The following is a 19,901-nucleotide window of genomic DNA, read 5'->3' on the forward strand; positions in this document are numbered from 1 at the left end:
ATCTCCCCTACTGTAGCCGGTGTCTTCACAGTGGCCACTCCATATGGCCATTGGTAGTATTATATTTTTAATCTTGCAGTTTCATAAAATCGATTAGAATTGGGGGTTTATATCAAGCTAATTGAAATTATTCTCATTAGCGAGGCCTCTCATCAACATTTTGCAATTTGACAGGAAGAGATTAAAAATGAAAAGGCGGTTGCCAGTCATTTCGTCTTATATCCTGGAAAATATGTTTTTATTGTGTCAAAGCTTGAAGGCAAAGTGTCTCAGCTGTATTTATTACTGTCAACCCCGATGTGATTCTCTGAGAAATTCATTACCTCCTTTTCCCCACTCTCTCTTTCACAATTAATTCATGCAATTTTCAATGGAATTTCCCTTATAACTACTCCTCCTCCTAATGGACCTCAGGTCCATCAGCTCTCTTTACTATTTCTATGCTACTTTTATGCTTAAAATAATTTTCCTCCTGCTTCATCACTTGTTATCCTGTGAAGTTAATATCTACCTTCATAAATGCAAACCAATTTATTTCTGGAATCTTGCCTTATTTTTGGAACTTTATCTAGGAATTGGCATAATATCTTATATTTCAAATCCCCCAAGTATTTCTAAAAGTTTTACTTCCTCCTTGGTGTTTTATCTGTGAAGCAGGTTAAAGGGTTTCTATCTCGGATAGCGCAATATACCCTTCACCTATTTCTTCATCTATCCCTTTGCCTATCCAATCATCCATCATTTTAAAAATATTTCTTGAATATCTGTTGTGTGTTAGTTGGTATTTCTAGTGCAAGAATATATCAATATTAAGAACAAATAAAGTTATTGCCATCCTAGGCCTCACATTCAGCTGGGGCAAAAAGTAAAACAATAAAGCTTATATCCTTTGTAGTTATGTAATATCTGGTATGAGAACTAAATCATTTTAGGTGCAATGGATTATTTTATTGAGGATGATCAGGCTGAGCCTCTATGACAAAGTCATATTAGAGCAAAAAACAGAAAGAAGTGTGAGAGCAAGCATTTTCAGAGGTGTAAGGAGGGGTTTATATAGAGAAAATAGTATGGTCAATACCAATTTTTACTGGAAGAGAATAAGCAATAGTAATAAAGGTTGAAATGAAGGCAGAGGACCATACAATGGTGTAGAGAAAATCACATCAAGTTTTGTAGACCACTATAAAGATTTTTAAATATGCTTTGAATAAGACAAGAGGCCATCACAGTGCTTTATGAGGACTGTTGATATAATTTGACTTTGTTTTTGAAAAATCTGACTTCTATGTGGAGACTGATCTTTTAGTCTCCACATGGCAGTGGAGGAGTGATGGAATTGTGTTTTTGTGTATACGTGTGCATACCACAGGAACTAGTTAATGCAGTTTGTATCAATCATAGTGGCAGACTGCATGAGTAGAGTTTACAGAGAGCATAACATCTGTTTTGAATTTATTAAGTCTGAAATAGCTTCTAAATGAAAATGTCATGTGTGCAGTTTGACACATAAGCCTGAGTTTCAAGCAAGAGTACAGGTTGAAGGTAAAAAGGTTGAAATCCTCAGGATGTTAATAATATTTATATCCATAGGACTCCAAAAATTCACAGAATGCTGAGTATAAAATAAAGTAAGAAAAGATCTCTTCTTAAGCTCTAGCCATTTCTAATATTTAGGTCTAAATCATGAAAATTTAGAAAAGGACCTACAGAAGAAGCTGGGTGGAAGTGATCCATGAAATAGGAAAAAAACAAAGTAGAATGATATTTCAGAAATCATGTAAAGAGAGTTTGTGCAGAAGAATGAAGTCATGCTCCTGATAATTTCAGTAAGCATCAAACATTTCAGTGCTAAAAGATTTGTATTGGATTTAGCAATACAGAATGTGCTTGCAATCTTGACAAGAAGTTTCAAGTTTGAAGTGGTATCCATGAAAGTCCAATTAGAGTAGATATAAGAAATAATTGGTGGTGAAGAAATGAGGAAAGTGTGTGACAATATTTTTAGAAATTTGGTTTCAAGGGGTAAAAAAAAAAAATTAGATAGTATATAAAAAATAGTGACTTTTGTAAATCATTCTAAAAGATAGAAAATGTTATAACATCTTTTGCTATTATATCTATATTATTTGTTAGATCAGTCAAAATGACATAGTAGAAAAACAATGTAATAGTGATATGGTTTAGCTGTTTCCCCACCCAAATATCTACTTGAATTGTAGTTCCCATTATCCCCACGTATCATGGGGGAATGTAGTGGGAGGTAATTGAATCATAGGGGCCGTTACCCTCAGGCTGTTCTGGTGATATTAAGTTCTCATGAAATCTGACAGTTTTACAAGGGGCTTTTCCCATTTGCTTGGCACTTCTCCTTCCTGCTACCATGTGAAGAAAGATGTGTCAGTTTTGACCTTCGGCCATAATTGTAAGTTTCTGCAGGCCTCTCCAGCCCTGCAGGACTGTAAATTAATTAAACCTCCTTTCTTTATAAACTACTCCAGTTTCGAGTAGTTCTTTATAGTAGTGTGAGATTGGACTAAAAGAGTAAATTGGTACTGCAAAGAGTAAGGTGCTGCTATAAAGATGTGGAAGTGACTATGGAACTGTGTAACAGGCGGAGCTTGGAACCAGTTTAGAGGGCTCAGAAGAAGATAAGAAAATGTGGCAAAGTTTATAACTTCTTAGAAACTTGTTGAATGGCTTTGATCAAAATGCTAATAGTGATGTGGACAATGAAGTACAGGCACAGGTGGTCTTAGATGGAGATGAGAAACTTGTTGGGAAGTATTGCAAAGGTGACACTTGCTATGTTTTAGTAAAGAGACTGGTGATATTTTGTCCCTGCCCCTCTGCCCTAGAGATCTGTGGAACTTTGAACTTGAGACAGATGATTTAGTATATCTGGCAGAAGAAATTTCTAAGCAGCAAAGCATTCAAGAGGAAGAAGAGAATAAAAGTTTGGAGACCTTGTAATCTGACAATGAATTAGAAAAGAAAAACCAATTCTCTGAAGAGAAGTTTAAACCTGCAGTAGAAATTTGCATAAGTAAGAAGTAGCCAAATATTAATCACCAAGACAATGGAAAAAATGTCACCAGAGCATGTCAGAGACTTTCATGAAAGCCCCTCCCATCACAGTCCTGAAGTCCTGGGATGAAAAAAAATGATCTTGGGCCAGGCCCAAAGCTCCCTTACTGTGTGCAGCCTAGGGACTGAGAGCCCTGCATCCCAGCTGCTCCAGCCATTGCTTCAGAGGGTGCAAGTCCCAAGCCTTTGCAGCTTCCACGTGATGTTGAGCAAGCAGGTGCACAGAAGCCAAGAATAGAGATTTGGGATCCTACACCTAGATTTCAGAGCATGCATGGAAATTCCTGGATGTATAGGCAGAAGTTTGTTGCAGGTGTGGAGCCCTCACAGAGAATTTCTGCTAGAGCAGTGCAGAAGGGAAATGTGAGGTCAGAGAGCCCATACAGAGTCCCCACTGGGTCAATGACTAGTGGAGCTGTGAGAAGAGGGACCCATCCTCCAAACCCCAGAATGACAGATTCACCAACAGTTTGCACCATGCACCTGGAAATGCTGCAGACACTCAGTGCTAGCCATTAAAGCAGCTGGGAGGAGAGTTGTACCCAACAAAGCCACAGGGGCAGAACTTTCCAAGGCTGTGTGAACCTACCTCTTTCATCCATGTGGTCTGGATGTAAGACATGGAGTCAAGGCCGGGTGCGGTGGCTCAAGCCTGTAATCCCAGCACTTTGGGAGACTGAGATGGGCAGATCACGAGGTCAGGAGATTGAAACCATCCTGGCTAATACAGTGAAACCCAGTCTCTACTAAAAAATACAAAAAAAAAAAAAAAAAAAAAACACCTAACCGAGCGAGGTGGCGGGCGCCTGTAGTCCCAGCTACTCAGGAGGCTGAGGCAGAAGAATGGCGTAAACCCAGGAGGCGGAGCTTTCAGTGAGCTGAGATCTGGCCACTGCACTCCAGCCTGGGCAACAGAGCGAGACTCTGCCTCAAAAAAAAAAAAAAAAAAAAAAAAAGGACATGAAGTCAGAAGAGATTATTTTGGGACTTTAAGGTTTAATGATTGCCATATTAGATTTTGGACTTGGCATGGGGCCTTTAGATGCTTTGTTTTGGCCAATTTCTCCCATTTGCAATGGCTATATTTCCTCAATTCCTTTACCCCATTTATCTAGGAAATAACTAACTTGCTTTTTATTTTACAGGTTCATAGGCAGAAGGGACTTGCCATACCTTGAAATTGCCCTGTAAAGTCTCTTGTGGGAAAAATTCACATTCTATAGAGAATCCCCTTCCCCATTTGTTCATGTTCCTTTCTTTCCAGACCCAGGAGATAATCAACTAGGAACCAGACACCCTTTTAGGTCAGATGAAAAAACATTTACAACATGCTCTCTCTCTGTCTCTCTGAAGTCTGCTATCTGAGAGATTCCCCTGCACAATAAAAGTAAGTGTCCACAATCCTTTATCTTAACCTGAACATTCCTTTCCGTTAATCTCAGGTCTTCTGATAAACTCAACCAATTGTCAACCAGAAAATGTTTAAATTTACCAATAACCTGGAAGCCCCTGCTTTTAGTTGTCCTGCCTTTCTGAACCAAACCAATGTATTTCTCAAATGTATTTCATTGATGTCCCATGCCTCCCTAAAATATATAAAACCAAGCTGTACCTGGACCACCTTGGGCACATGTTCTCAGGATCTCCTGAGGACTGTGTTATGGGCAATGGACACTCATATTTGTCTCAGAGTAAATCTCTTCAAATATTTTACAGGGTTTTACTCTTTTCATCGACATCTCTGATCCAACCAATTAGTTGAATACACCTGCTTTCAATGAAATAAGTTTAGTCTTAATCCCAGCCTTCAGAGTCTGAGAACAGAGAAGTTTAATTCTAGGGAATGCAGACGGGAAAAGCAAAACTTTGGATAAAACTTTTTAGGAATACAAATCAAGTGGATGTATAATCAGCTGAAGCTTGAATGAGGTCTAACCAGGTTACATTCAGTATTATTAAAATCAAATTTTAGGCCGGGCGCGGTGGCTCAAGCCTGTAATCCCAGCACTTTGGGAGGCGGAGACGGGTAGATCACGAGGTCAGGAGATCGAGACCATCCTGGCTAACATGGTGAAACCCCGTCTCTACTAAATATTACAAAAAACTAGCCGGGCGAGGTGGCGGGTGCCTGTAGTTCCAGCTACTCGGGAGGCTGAGGCAGGAGAATGGCGTGAACCCGGGAGGCGGAGCTTGCAGTGAGCCGAGATCTGGCCACTGCACTCCAGCCTGGGCGACAGAGCAAGACTCCGTCTCAAAAAAAAATAAATAAATAAAAATAAAAAATAAAATAAAATAAAATAAAATTTTAGTTGAATTGTTGACATTTAGCAAAATTAATTATTCAGAATTTTCTACATTTTATTGAGAATTTTCTCTGTACTAGACACTATATTAAGAATGTATAGGGTTTTAAAAGATGAACAGTATTTCATGAAATTTTCTTTTATACTAATCTATTGGAAAATTCACACTCAGGCCCTTCCACACAACAATTTAACAGTAATTGCATTATAATAGTAATTTCTGGATTTACTAAGTTATAGATAACATCAAAATTTTAAAAATATTTTATATGCATGTGATATTTCCTGAACATTAGCAGAGCTTGTTCTTTCTTCAGGATTCTTGACTTTGAAAGCCAAGGGATAATTGATTTGTATGTTTCTCAAAGTGGCTAGACCTCTAAATATTGCCAGCTGTTTTTGGTAGACCAATCTCCATCATATATAGAAAGCTTGTGTGTAGCAAGAAATGAGAGTGAAAAGGCCTTCAGCAAGGAGGGGAGATCCCAAGTAAATAGGAAAACCCAAAACCCAAACATTCTTCAGCCCTAATTTTGGATGTTAGATGCTCAGTTGCAAATTTCCTTATCCAGAAGCTTCCTGCTCAACTCTCATTTACAGGACGTCTCAACCATAAATTACCCTGACCCCTCAGGTTGTTTGTTTGTTTGTTTGTTTGCTTGCTTGCTTGCTTGTTTAGGTCTCACCCAGTTAAAGTTGGTTTTAGTCACTTGCAATTGAAATAGTAGTTACCAATACAAGATATAAAATTTTATAATGGAAAAAATATTTTGTAGAAATAATGAGATACTCTGATCCACATGAATCATAACATTTAACTTCTATGCAAATTTTTCATATACATACACCATATACCTTACAATAAGAAATTAAAACTGAAGAAATTGTCATTGAAAATATGTGGAATAACCCAAAATAATCTAAATAAAATAACCTCCCACACAAGACTTGATTTTGATATTCCTTAACTATTTTTCTGACAAAAAGAGTGCAAATGACAAGGATAAAAATCTTGAAGAGTAATCTTTAAATAAAATATATGAAGGGTTATTAGTTACTTTAAATTTCCTGTGCATTTTTTGTCATGGGAGAGTGACAACACTCTGGGCTGGTGGTGCAGAGGTAAAATAATTTCCCAAGACAGTTTTAGTTATAGAAAAGTAGATTTATTAGAGAAACTAGGAAAATATTTTGTAAGGAGGCAATGAGCAGGATCAGCAAACAAGGGGTTAACTACAAAGAACAAAAGTTTGCTGGGGTTTATAGGATAGTGTTTATGCGGAATGCTGAAGACGGCTCTGTGCAGTACTGATAATGCCAACATTGCAATTAGCTTACTTTCAGACACCTGGTGATATTTGGGAGCAGGAGGGCTACATATCCTGGACCACAAAGAAAGGCAAATAATGATATTCTCACTCTATTAGAGTACTAAGCAACACAATGTGCACAAATTATTTTGAGCTTAAAAGAGACTGCAGTTATTACCAGTCAGAGTTCTTGTATATTAGCAACTCGGGCTGAAGGAAGCAAAGAATGGTTTATTTTATAAATATGAAGGGTGGAAGAGAATTGCTAAAGACTGGAGAAGTAGCTTTTAAATAGGACCACATTCAGTGTATCTGTAGAAATTCATTATTTAAAGCACTTAATCAAGGCTCCTCACCCATGCTTATATATACCATGTTCAATACATGTTGCAAATACAACTTATTCTCTCTTTCCATCTGAGTCACTCAGTCAAAAACCGAGTTATTGGCAAAAGAGACCATTTCAAAAAATGTAGGCTACCAATTCCTGTCTGCCAAACAATGGAAATACAGAGAATATTATCCTTTCAGATTCCAATGTTCAAGTAAAAGAAAAGAGAATTCCCAAAACTTGTAAGAGAATTTAAATATCCTGTAAGCAGGAAATGACAAATGAAAAACATGGGCAGCAAGTTATAATAAAGATTAATATAGAGAGCAGGGAGAAATCAAACTGTGTGGTATTTTACTCAAGTATTTTTAATTAAGTTTGCTTAAAACCCAACTGATTTATTCTAATTAAAGAGCATATTAAATCAATGTTCAGATGTACTTTTAGTCATAAAATTTACAACAATTGAAAAAGAGCAATACTAGTATTCAAGAGTTTGAAGAAAAATAGTTACATGTGCTGCTCAGGAGTACATAATTTAGTAGAATGTACACTGGAAAGTTATTTGACAATAGGCAGAAAAATACTTTAAATGTATATATCTTTTGACACAGCACTTCATGTTCAGATATTTATAATTAAGTAGAAATATGAATAACACTTACATATGAATATGATCTCTTGATAATTCCTTTCCCATTCTTAACATTCTCTTTTCCTAGTCTGAGTTATTCAAACCCAGACTGTCAGCAATTCCTGTTTACTTTTGCTCAGGAGTTTCACCATATCACACAACCCCCACTGCTACTTTCCAGTATAAATTGATCTTGTTTTGCCTAGAACATAGAAGCAACCTCCTAACTGGTCTCACTATTTCTATGTTTGTACACTCTTCAATCTATCTTCAATAGAGTAGCCAACATTATATTATTAATGCAGGTTATGCCACTCTCTTCAAAATCACCAAAGACTTGTCATTTCCTTCACAGTAAAAGGTAAATCCTTACTAGGACTTCTGTATTTCAGTATAAGGTAACCCTTTGCAGTCATTTGATGCCAGTCCCAAATGCTCTCCTCATTCCTACATCATGCCAGCACTCTAACTTCTTCTCCATGGCAAGCTGCACTTTGGAATTTTATACATGCAATTCTCTTTCTGGCATGGTTTTCCTCCAGGTAGTCACATGAGTGGTGTCTGATTCAGGTCCTCATGAAAACATCTTCTCACGAAAACCTATCTTGGATACTCTAATTAATACTTTACACAACAAACCTTGATAATCTGTATCTACTGTCTCACTTACAAGTTTTATCCCTAGCATTTATGATATTACAAAATATTAAATATTTACTATTTTATGTTATTTAGTTTTGGTTTTCTCCAAATAGATTGTAAGCTCTACGAGGGCAAGAATTTTTTACCTCTTGTAATCATTATCACATCTTAATAATAAGTATTAATGCAGGGAGTTGGAAATGATTTAAGGCTGTAAAAGATACTTGATTAAATAGATTTTTACATATAATACTATGGAATCACTACAGTTTTATTGTAAAATCACATATATTTACAAATATATTAGTCAATATATAGCCTAAAATACATTTTTATATATAGCCTAAAATATTTTTGTATTAAAATGCCATAAATCAAATAGGCAATTGTGAACACTGAAATGTTAGCAGTAATCTATTTTTGGAATTGTGGTTAAAAGTGATGGTTGAGGCCAGGCATGGTGGCTCATGCTTGTAATCCCAGTACTTTGAGAGGCCGAGGTGGGCAGATCACCTGAGATCAGGAGTTTGGGACCAGTCTGGCTAACATGGTGAAACCCCATTTCTACTATAAAGTACAAATAATTAGCTGGGCATGGTGGCGTGCACGTGTAATATCAGCTCCTTGGGAAGCTGAGGCAGGAGAATTGCTCGAACCCAAGAGATGGAGGTTGCAATGAGCCGAGATTGCGCCATTGCACTCCAGCTTGAGCAACAACAGCGAAACTCCGTCTCAAAAAAAAAAAAAAAAAAAAGGTGATGGTTGAACTTCTTATATTCTAAAATTTGCTCAAAAGAACCTAAACTATAATTGTATATTAAAAATGGTCATTATATCCAAAGAAACTTAACCCGTAAAGATGAATATTTGAAGGAGAAAATGGTTGTCTTACACATGATTGAACGAAATCAATTCTTACATTCTATTAACTCAGTGATTCCCAAGAATGATAAGATGCAATTTGCAGCCAGATATATTTAGAGCAACTTCAAAAACCAAAGGTAAAGGGGATATCTTTAAAGCGTCCTGAAAGGAAAAAAAAGGAGAAAAAGGAGAAAGAACAGACAAAAATTGGGGCTGAGCACACTGGCTCACGCCTGTAATCCCAGCACTTTCAGAGGCTGAGGTGGGTGGATCTTTTGAAGTCAGGAGTTCAAGACCAGCCTGGTCAACATGGTGAAACCCCATCTCTACTAAAAATAAAAAAGTTAGACAGGTGGTAGTGGCACACGCCTATAATCCCAGCCACTAAGAAGGCTGAGGCAGGAGAATTGCTTAAGCCTGGGAGGCAGAGGTTGTGGTGAGCCGAGATCGTGCCACTGCAATCCAGTCACGGTGACAGAGTGAGACCCTGTCTCAAAAAAATAAAAAAATAATAATTAAAAAGGCAAAAATTACTTTGAGATAAATGAAAATAGATGGTCAATTTATAGCTTAATAGAAATAATGGAAGCAGGAACAGCAAAGTGGTATCTTCATACAACTTATTTATTTATTTATTATTTATTTATATATGTATTTATTTTTTGAGACAGAGTCTTGCTCTGTCGCCCAGGCTGGAGTGCAGTGGCATGATCTCAGCTCACTGCAAATTCTGTCTCCCAGGTTTAAGCGACTCTCCTGCCTCAGCCTCCTGAGTATCTGGGACTACAGGTGCCCACCACCATGTCTGGCTAGTTTTTGTATTTTTAGTAGAGACAGGGTTTCACATATTGGCCAGGATGGTGTCAAACTCCTGACCTTGTGATTCCCCTGCCTTGGCCTTCCAAAGTGCAGGGATTACAGGCATCCGCCACTGTGCCCAGCCTAAATAACTTAATTTTAATTGCAACCACAACACAATTCGTTTAAGAAGAATAAGGTAAAATGTTTCTAATATAAACAATATATCCAATATATAACCTAAAGGGTTAGTTCAAGCAGGGTACTCTTGCAGAAAACTAAAGGATTTATTCAAGAAATGAGAAAAAATAACCTAATAAATCTGAGAAAAAATGATCCAAGGAAACAGTAAATGTTTGAAAATTTAGATAATTTCTGCAGGTCTATTATATTGTTTCAGAACTGAAGAAAAATATACCGGACAATGGACACTTCATATTGAATACAAGTGCTAAAAGTTTAGAATTAACTACTAAAAAATAGAAAAACACATCCATATATGATGTAATGTGGACTAAGGAAAAATAATTTTTTTTTCATTCTTTTTTTTTTTTTTTTTTGGAGACGGAGTCTCGCTCCATCTCCCAGGCTGGAATGCAGTGCCAGGATCTCAGCTCACTGAAAGCTCTGCCTCCCGGATTCACGCCATTCTCCTGCCTCAGCCTCCAGAGCAGCTGAGACTACAGGCCCCCACCAACACGTCCGGCTAATTTTTTTTATTTTTATTTTTAGTAGTAGAGACGAGATTTCACCATGTTAGCCAGGATGATCTCGATCTCCTGACCTCGTGATCCACCCACCTCGGCCTCCCAAAGTGCTGGGATTACAGGCACGAGCCACCATGCTCGGCCAAATAAAATATTTATAAAAATATCCAGTCCGGGCGTGGTGGCTCAAGCCTGTAATCCCAGCACTTTGGGAGGCTGAGACGGGTAGATCATGAGGTCAGGAAATCGAGACCATCCTGGCTAACATGGTGAAACCCCGTCTCTACTAAAAAATACAAAAAAAAACAAAAAAAGAAAACTAGCCAGGCGAGGTGGTGGGCGCCTGTAGTCCCAGCTACTTGGGAGGCTGAGGCAGGAGAATGGCGTAAACCCGGGAAGCGGAGCTTGCAGTGAGCTGAGATCTGGCCACTGCACTCCAGCCTGGGCAACAGAGCGAGACTCCATCTCAAAATATATATATATATATATATATATATATCTCCAAAGAATGGGGTACAAATATATCAAGAAAGTTGTTAATAATAGAATGGGTAAACAAAATATAAAATTAGTGAAATCAATCCATATATATGATGTTGATATATGAGAAATATCATGAATGTAAATGGAATAAATCAGTCAAAATTATTTAGCTTATTTATTTATTTATTTGACGGTTGTCTCTAATATTTATTTGTCTGGTTGTAAAATTAATATGTGAGGAGCATTGGATTTGGTGAGAACATTTTGAACCCTAGCTGTCACGAGCCACCTGCAGGATCTAGACCCAGTGACTTCTCAGAACTGCCATTTCCTCATCTGGTAGGCAGGCTGGTGAGCCCTGTCTTGCTCGCTCCACATATGGCAGTGCAGATGAAATGAGATCACAGAGGGGAACCACTTGGCAAGTTAGAAAGTGTTGAAAAATGGAAGGGGTTAGTGTCACCACCCTCAGCTAAGGTAGTACCAAGGTCCAAGCTCCTGCTCCTCCCCCTCCCCTAGCCCCTAAATATACCAGCGAGTGGAGGGTCACCTGAAGCCTTGGTTTGATGGAGTTGGGGGAGAGGCCACACACATCTTCCTCAAGCATGGCCAGATGTGGTCTCAATGGGGCTCTTCCAGAATCGGACATCCATTGTGGCCAGCTGTGTGAGGACCTCCTCCAACTCAGGTCCATCCTTTGGAAAACGCTTGGAGAAGGTTAGGATGTGGCCAGCAGCTGAGGCCTCGTATTCCAGAAGCTGCACGTCTCAGCCTTTAAGGCAAGTGTCGGGCTGAACGATGAGTTTCTTTCTTTTTTTTTTTTTCTTTTTATTATACTTTTAAGTTCTAGGGTACATGTGCACAACGTACAAGTTTGTTTCTTATGCATACATGTGCCATGTTGGTGTGTTGCACTCATTAACTCATCATTTACATTAGGTATATCTCCTAATGCTATCCCTCCCCCTCACTCCCCACAAAAGGACCCAGTGTGTGATGATCCCCTTCCCGTGTCCAAGTGATCTCATTGTTCAATTCCCACCTATGAGTGAGAACATGTGGTGTTTGGTTTTCTGTTCTTGCGGTAGTTTGCTGAGAATGATGGTTTCCAGCTGCATCCATGTCCCTACAAAGGACACGAACTCATCTTTTTTATGGCTGCATAGTATTCCATAGTGTATATGTGCCACATTTTCTTAATCCAGTCTGTTACTGATGGACATTTGCGTTGATTCCAAGTCTTTGCTATTGTGAATAGTGCCACAATAAACATACATGTGCATGTGTCTTTATAGCAGCATCATTTATAATCCTTTGGGTATATCCCCAGTAATGGAATGGCTGGGTCAAATGGTATTTCTAGTTTTAGATCCTTGAGGAATCGCCACACTGTTTTCCACAATGGTTGAACTAGTTTACAGTCCCACCAACAGTGTAAAAGTGTTCCTATTTCTCCACATCCTCTCCAGCACCTGTTGTTTCCTGATTTTTTAATGATTGCCATTCTAACTGGTGTGAGATGGTATCTCATTGTGGTTTTAATTTGCATTTCTCTGATGGCCAGTGATGATGAGCATTTTTTCATGTGTCTGTTGGCTGTATGAATGTCTTCTTTTGAGAAGTGTCTGTTCATATCCTTTGCCCAATTTTTGATGGGGTTGTTTTTTCTTGTAAATTTGATTGAGTTCTTTTATGTTCTGGATATGAACGATGAGTTCTGAGATTCCTTAGGCAGCAGCACCGTGTGCCTGAGGGTGAGGAAGCACTCGAGGGGCAGCATTCCCCTGTGCAGGGCCCATCCTCCGGCCACATAACCCTGTGGACTTGAGCACCTGAAGTCTCCGCAGGAAGCGCTCTTAGGCAGGCTCGCCCACAGACGGTATCTTGCTGCAGTGGAGGCGGGCCCTGGCATCCAGGTGCCCATCGGAGTCTGTGATAGGAGTGATGGTAAAGAGTACCTCGTTAGCTTCCAGCAAGACTCTCAGGATCACAAACCAGGCCTGCATATGGGCCTGTCGCCAGTTGGAGGCCTTAGGTGTGTAGAACCCCAGAGAGAGCAGCTCACCCTGAACGAACCATGTGGAGCCAGTTCACGTAGATCACGTCCTCCGCATCAGCCTCCTCGAAGCCAAAGATCTCCAGCACTTGCAGGTGGAGACAGAGGAAAAGATCCACGTTCTCAGCTCAGCACTCTTTGTAGCTGGAGCCGATGGTGCTGAACTTGCTGTTCCAGGTCTCCCTGCTCAGATACCAGCTCTGAATCTGCTCATCAGTCTCTGGGTTGATCAATGTCTCCTGGTCAAAGTTGAATGCTCCTTTTTCATCCTCCAGAAAGAGCTTGACACTGTCATGGTCCAGCAACTCGTGCAGGCCCACCTGCACATAGAAGGAGGGCCCCTTCCAGAGGATGTACAGGTCCTTGTCATCCTCTTCCAGGAAGGTGAGCTTAGACTGCTGCGTGGTGTAGTCCATAGCCAGGACGTTCACAAGCGATACGTTCTTAAAACCTTCCATCTGCCTCAGGTCATAGTAGTTGGGGATGTTAATGCCGGCAGGGATGCCAGAGCCAGCAAAGGTGAGGACATCCAGAGAGGTGAAATCAGGGGTGAGGAACTTGTCCTTCTCAAAGACTTGGGGTCAGGAAAGCTCCCTCAGCAGCTGCTCTGCGCTTGCCACCAGCCGCTCAAACTTGGCATTCATGGCCTTGTTCACCACGGCTACGAAGTATTCAAATTCTCTTCGGGAACCAAAGGGGTCACGGTAGCTCTCGATGAACTTGGTAGCTCTCGAGGAACTCGATGTAACTCTCCACGATGGGGATTTTGTGCTGGTTCCAGAAGCAGGACCCCCTCTTGTGGGCCTTGATGGAGCCCTGGGTGAAGTGCTGTTTATACTGGGCCAGCATCTGCCCCTGATGGCTATTGGCTGCGTACACCTTGGCTTTCTCCAGCTGCTCCACCACCTTCTGGGAGATGAGCACATAGTCCCCCTGGGTCACCTGGAAAGGGCTTCCCCAGAATTCATAGCTCTTGAGCCTGAAAGTCACCTCGGAGTGCAGGGAAGGCTCTGTGCTGAGAAGCCAGACACACTTCGTAGTGGGGCTTCCCTTCTCCGTCCACCTCTTTGAAGAGCCAGGTGTTGTAGGATCTGAGGTTCTGAGTCTAGAAAGTCTCAGGCCAGTTTTGCATCTTCCATGGTACAATTCCCAGAGAAATAGGTGGTGATTCTCTCCTTCTCCAGCCTGAGGTGTCGAAGCCTTGACTCCAAAGAGAACATAAGTTCCCCGCAGGTCTTCCAGAAGCCCCTGAGCAGTCTCAGGCCCTAGGATCACCCATTCCAGCTTCTCCTGATACTCCTCTTCAGTACGGCCATTAGCCAGGGCATGTTGGCATAGCTGGTTGGGGTCCTGGGAGCAGAAGAGGTGACTGAGCAGGGGATAGGTGTAGGGGGCCTTGGGGAAGGTCTACAGCAGCACATCTAGGCCTCTGTACCAGGCAGCATGGGTAAGGTGGTGAGAATAGAGGAGGTGCTCTGTGGGTGACAGGAGGCAGAAGGCCTCGAGGCATTCCATGCTAGACATGCCAATTTTATTGAGCAGGATGTACTGGGTGTCCTCCACAGGCTCTGCTGCAGCAGCTGCTCTGTTAGCAAAGTCTATTTAGTTTATTTTTAAAAAATCATATTTGAGATTTTTTCTTTGGGGTAGTATAATGCATTTTGTGTCAGACTAACTCTTACACTTAGAATAATCAGAAAAGTAATGTACAATGTAGGTATCTTGTCTTCAAAGATATCAGACTTTTATAGAAGAAATGAGGAGAAATCAAATGAATACATTTGCAAAGAGAGGAGAAACTCTCAAAGTTGAAGTAATTACTTTCATTTTCTTTGTCTTGGATATTTTCTGGTTCTTAGTTTTGCTAAGAATGTGAATACTTCAGCTTTTTCCAGGCAGAAGGCAAGTTGTGGTGGGAAGGGAATCTAGCAGAACTCTGCATGGAACCATGAGCTACGGGGGCAACTTCGAACATGAGGGTATTCAGAGTCCAAATTCTGAAGCTGAAAATGGTACAAAACTATCACAATAAAGGTTTATTTTGTAGAGAAAAATAATACTATATAAAATATGAAGAGACTTATGTGTTGTAATAGTCCATTCTCACATTAGTATAAAGAACTACCTGAGACCAGTTAATTTACAGAGAAAAGAGGTTTAATTTACTCAAAGTTTCACAGTCTGTACAGAAAGCATGGCTGGAGAAGCCTCAGAAAACTTACAATTATGACAGAAGGTAAATGGGAAGCAGGCACATCTTACATGACTGGAGAAGGAGGAATGGGGTGAGGGGAAAGGTGCCACACTCTTGTAAACAACCAGATCTCATGAGAACTCACTCACTATTACAAGAACCATAACAGGAAACACTTTGCTGTTCTTGGTGATTGCCATGATCCAATCACCTTGCACCTAGTTTTACCTCAAACATTGGAGATTAAAATTCAATAGGAGATTTGGGTGAGGACACATTGTCAAACCATACTCTTCCATCCCTGGACCCTCCCAAATCCTATATCCTTCTCACATTTCAAAATAGCAATCATCCCTTCTCAACAGTCCTGAAAAGTCTTAATTCATTTCAATATTAACTCAAAAGACCCAAATAAAAGTCTCATTTGAGAAAAGGTTGGTCCTTTCCACCCATGAGACTGTATCATTAAAGACAACTTGGTTACTTCTGACATACAATGGGAGTACAGGCATTGAATACATACTCTCTTTCCAAAAGGGAGGAATCAGCCCAAACAAAGGAGTTGAAAGCCCCACACAAGTCTGAAACACAACAAGGCAGTCATTAAATCTTAAAGCTCCAAAATAATACCCTTTGACTCTATGTCTCATATCTAGGCGACACTGATGCAAGGGGTGGGCTACCAAGGCCTTGGGTAACCCTGCCTCTGTGGCTCTACAGGATATAGTCACCACGGCTACTTTCACAGGCTGATGTTTAGAGACTGTGACTTTTCTAGGCTCATGGTGCAAATTGTTGGTGGATCTATTATTCTGGGGTCCAGAGGACAGTGGCTTTCCTCTCAGAACTCTACCAGGCAGTGTCTCAGTGGGGACTCTGTGTGAGGGCTCCAACCCCACATTTCCCCTCTGCATTGCTTTAGTAGAGTTTCTCCATAAGGGCTCTACCCCTGCAGTAGACTTCTAACAGGATATTCAGTTGTTTCCATATATCCTCTGGAATCTAGGCAGAGGCTCTGAAGTTTCAACTGTTGTCCTCTGCACACCCACATGCTTAACGCAATGTGGAAACTGCCAAGCCGTATAGGGTCTTGCACCCTCTGGAGCAACAGCCTGAGATGTACCTGGGGCCCTTGTAACTATAGCTGGAGCTGGAGAAGTTGGGATACAGAGAGAAGAATCTCAACGTTGCACACAGGAGAGAGGCCTTGGACCCCCTGCCCATGAAACCATTCTTCTTTCCTAGGCCTGTGATCAGAGGGTCTACCAAAAAGTTTCTGAAATAACTTCAACGCATTTTCCCCATTGACTTGGCTATTAACGTTTGGCTTGTCCTGTGCAAATTTCTGTGGCTGGCTTGAATTCTTTCAATGGAAATGTGTTTTTCTTTTCTACCACATAGCCAGACTCCAAATTTTCCAAACTTTCATGCTCCTTTTCCTTTTTAAATATAGCTTCCAGTATCAAATAATCTCTTTGCTCATGCATATGAGCAAATGCTTTTAGAAGCAGCCAGGTAACATCTTGAATGCTTTGTTGCTTAGAAATTTCTTCCACCAGACACCATAAATCATCTCTCTCAAGTTCAAAGTTCCACAGATTTCTAGGCATCCAACCTCTTTGCTAATGAGTAACAAAACTGACCTTTGCTTCAGTTCCCAATAAGTTCCTCTCCATCTGAGACCACCTCAGACTGGACCTCATTGTCTTTATTACTATCAGCATTTTTGTCAAAGCAATTCAACAGGTCTCTAGGAAGTTCCAAACTTTTCTTCATCTTCCTGTCTTCTTCTGAGTCATCCACAATTTTCCAACCTCTGCCTGTTGACCAGTTCCAAAGTTACTTCTACATTTTCAGGTATCTTCATAGCAATGCCTCACTCCTGGTACCAATTTTTCCTATTAGTTCATTCTCACATTGCTATAAAGGACTACCTGAGACTAGGTAATTTATAAAGAAGAGAGGTTTAATTGCCTCACAGTTCTGCAGGCTGTACAGGAAGCATGACCTCAGGAGGCCTCAGGAAGCTTATAATTATGACAGAAGATGAAGGGGAAGAAGGCATGTCTTACATGGCCAAAAAAGGAGGAATAGGATGATGAGGAGATGCCACAAACTTTTAAACAACAAGATATTGTAAGAACTTACTCACTATTATGAGAAGAGTCGGGGGAAATCTGCACCCATAATCGAATTACCTCCCATTTGACTCTACTTCCAACATTGGGGGTTACAATTCAACATGAGATTTGGGTTGGGAAACAGAGCCAAACCATACCATGTTTCATCTAAATATTGAAATTAGTAGAAATCCAAATATTGTAGAGTATATCCAAATATTTAAGTCTTTTTGAAATAAAAAATTCATTTAGTAAAATAAATTCTTTACAAAAAGGGTAAAATAATTTATATGACAAACATTTTATGAGTTTTCAACTGTAACAATCAGTGAAATATTCTGAACTAAAATATAGTGCATCTAAAAAATAATAACTCAATAGATGTGTTTGACAGTTGCTTCAACCAAATTGAAATCAATATTGTTCAACTGAAAAAATTGTCAATTGAAAATATCCAAACTGAATCCTCACCAACAATTACCTTTAATCTGTTTTATAATTATATATATACACATAATTATTATTTGTCAATTAAAAATTGACACAATTTTTAACTACATGCATGCATAGTGGCTCATGCATGTAATCTCAGAATATTGGGAGGTTGAAGTGGGTGGATCACTTGAGCTCAGGAGTTTGAGACCAATCTGGGAAACATGATGAAACTTCACCTTCACAAAAGTACCAAAATTAGCCAGATGTGGTGGTGGTGAGTGCCTACAGTCCCAGTTTCTTGGCAGGCCAAGGTGAGACAATCACCTAATCCAGGGAGGTCAAAAGTACAGTGAGCCAAAATCATTCCACTGCACTCCAGCCTGAATGACAAAGTGAGACTTTGTCTCAAAAATAAATATGAATAATTTCTATAAAATTTAGAAAAACCCTTGTGAAATAAAAATAAAATAGTATTTAGAAACATATCATTAATATCGATTCAGAAAGAATAAAGTTACAATGTTTTGTATCACCATTTCTTTTTAAAATTAAGATATAATTTCTAACAAGCAAAATATAAAAGAAAAGCAATATAGGGTCTAATAATCTGAAGATAATTCAGAGAAAAATATAAATCACAAAAATTATTAATTTAATTAAAATGTTTAATTTATAAGGATAATCAATTTTCTATACTTTTTACAGGAAACTTGATAGCATAATTTCTAAAATTAATAAAAAAGAGTAAGGAGTCAAACATATAAAGGCTAAACCTACAGAACAACGAAGAAGGGTTTATTTCTCCTCCTTAAAGTCATGGCTCTTTATAAAGCTATAGCAGTAAAATTCCATTAGTAATGGTACTGGAATGGGTAATTCATTAATTGTAATATATAAAAAACAACAATCAGATCACCATTTATATGGAAACCTTGTATATACAAAGCTGACATTGCATATTAGCAGGAAATGATTGAGTATTAAGTAAATGGTGCTGGATCCATTTGTTATCCATGTAGAAAAAATATATATAAAACCTGGATTATAACATTAAGAAATAAATTACTAATGAATTTTGAGGTTACATTTGGAAGATAAAATTTGAAAACCTTTAAAATATTGAGGAAAAGCTTTACTAGTTCTGTAAATACAATTTTTTTAAGATTAAAAAGTAGACACAGAAGAAAGTTTGAAAATTTAGACTCCATTAAAATTAAGATATTTTTTATTAAGTACATCATAAAAAAGGATAAATAACAAGTCAAAAGTTTGGCGAATGTATTAACAATATATATTATCAATAAAAATTTAAATACAGAAATAGTTAAGAGGCTATACAAATTATTTGAAGGAGCAAACAATCTAATAGAAAATTACAAACAAAAATCTTGAACTCATTTAACTAAATGGAAATAAATATACCATGGAATTAATGTAAAAGTGAAACACTTCAATAATACTTGGGAAATGAAAATTAAAATCAGAGTTGGAAAACATTTACCCACATCGTGTTGGAAAAAAATTAAAAAGTGCTTAACAATATCAAGTGCTGAAAAGTTTCTGGGGCAATGAAAATTGTAGACACTCCTCTTGAAATTTTAAATTTATGGAATAACTTTGAGAAAATATTTTCATTGTCCAGTACAACTGAGCACAACTGCACTTGTGATAGTCATTGTATTTCTAGGAGTTTAATGTAACGGAATATTTCATGTGGATACCAAGGGTGAGGAATATAAGTTTTTGCTGCAGAATTGTTGGTAAAAGCAACAGGCAAAACCCAGAAATTAAAAAAAAAAAAAAACCTGACAGACATACAATAAAATATTAAATGTCTAATCACAATTCTATAAATTTTAAATGAAATGATATGGTCTGGCATGTTAGGTCTGATAATTGGTGAATATTTTCTTCTATTGTAATCACTCCTGATAACATGC

At 38.9% G+C, this 19,901-nt stretch overlaps 1 pseudogene; it reads right to left on the reverse strand.

Annotated features, from left to right (window-relative positions):
* Positions 1-11,755: 11,755 nt before the first annotated feature.
* On the reverse strand, positions 11,756-15,606 carry LOC103235711 (dipeptidyl peptidase 3 pseudogene; annotated as a pseudogene).
* Positions 15,607-19,901: the final 4,295 nt, after the last annotated feature.

This window comes from Chlorocebus sabaeus, chromosome 7 (assembly GCF_047675955.1).
Source record: "Chlorocebus sabaeus isolate Y175 chromosome 7, mChlSab1.0.hap1, whole genome shotgun sequence".
In the NCBI taxonomy this organism is placed as follows: Eukaryota; Metazoa; Chordata; class Mammalia; order Primates; family Cercopithecidae; genus Chlorocebus; species Chlorocebus sabaeus.